Source organism: Arachis ipaensis, chromosome B1 (genome assembly GCF_059453495.1).
Source record: "Arachis ipaensis isolate K30076 ecotype BB chromosome B1, ASM5945349v1, whole genome shotgun sequence".
NCBI classification, from domain to species: Eukaryota; Viridiplantae; Streptophyta; class Magnoliopsida; order Fabales; family Fabaceae; genus Arachis; species Arachis ipaensis.
The window spans coordinates 81,590,996-81,591,863 of NC_142436.1; the positions used below are offsets into that span (position 1 = coordinate 81,590,996).

Sequence of the window (868 nt, forward strand, 5' to 3'; positions counted from 1 at the left end):
AGGAGACATGGCCAAAAATAATAACAATGCAAGGAAGATGATTGGTGACTTTACTGCACCAAATTCCAACTTACATGGAAGAAGCATCTCAATCCCTGCCATTGGAGCAAAAAATTTTGAGCTAAAGCCTTAATTAGTTTCTCTGATGCAACAGAACTGCAAGTTTCATGGACTTCCATCAGAAGATCCTTTTCAGTTCTTAACTGAATTCTTGCAGATCTGTGATACTGTTAAGACCAATGGGGTTGATCCCGAGGTCTACAGGCTTATACTTTTCCCAATTACTGTAAGAGATAGAGCTAGAATATGGTTGGACTCTCAACCTAAAGACAGCCTGAACTCTTGGGATAAGCTGGTCACGGCTTTCTTAGCCAAGTTCTTTCCTCCTCAAAAGCTTAGTAAGCTTAGAGTGGATGTTTAAACCTTCAAACAGAAAGAAGGTGAGTCCCTCTATGAAGCTTGGGAGAGATACAAGGAACTGACCAAAAAGTATCCTTCTGACATGCTTTCAGAATGGACCATCCTGGATATATTCTATGATGGTATGTCTGAATTATCTAAAATGTCATTGGACCATTCTGCAGGTGGATCCATTCACCTAAAGAAAATGCCTGCAGAAGCTCAAGAACTCATTAACATGGTTGCAAATAACCAGTTCATGTACACTTCTGAAAGGAATCCTGTGAGTAATGGGACGCCTATGAGGAAGGGAGTTCTTGAAATTGATACTCTGAATGCCATATTGGCTCAGAATAAAATATTGACTCAGCAAGTCAATATGATCTCTCAAAGTCTGAATGGATTGAAGGAATCATCCAACAATACTAAAGAGGCATCTTCTGAAGAAGAAGCTTATGATCTTGAGAAC

At 39.6% G+C, this 868-nt stretch overlaps 1 non-coding gene across 1 annotated transcript; it reads right to left on the bottom strand.

Annotated features, from left to right (window-relative positions):
* Positions 1 to 400: 400 nt before the first annotated feature.
* Positions 401 to 508, bottom strand: LOC148577203 (small nucleolar RNA R71). Its single transcript, XR_015904464.1, has one exon. It is a non-coding gene; the product is annotated as a small nucleolar RNA R71 (small nucleolar RNA).
* Between the last annotated feature and the right edge of the window lie 360 nt (positions 509 to 868).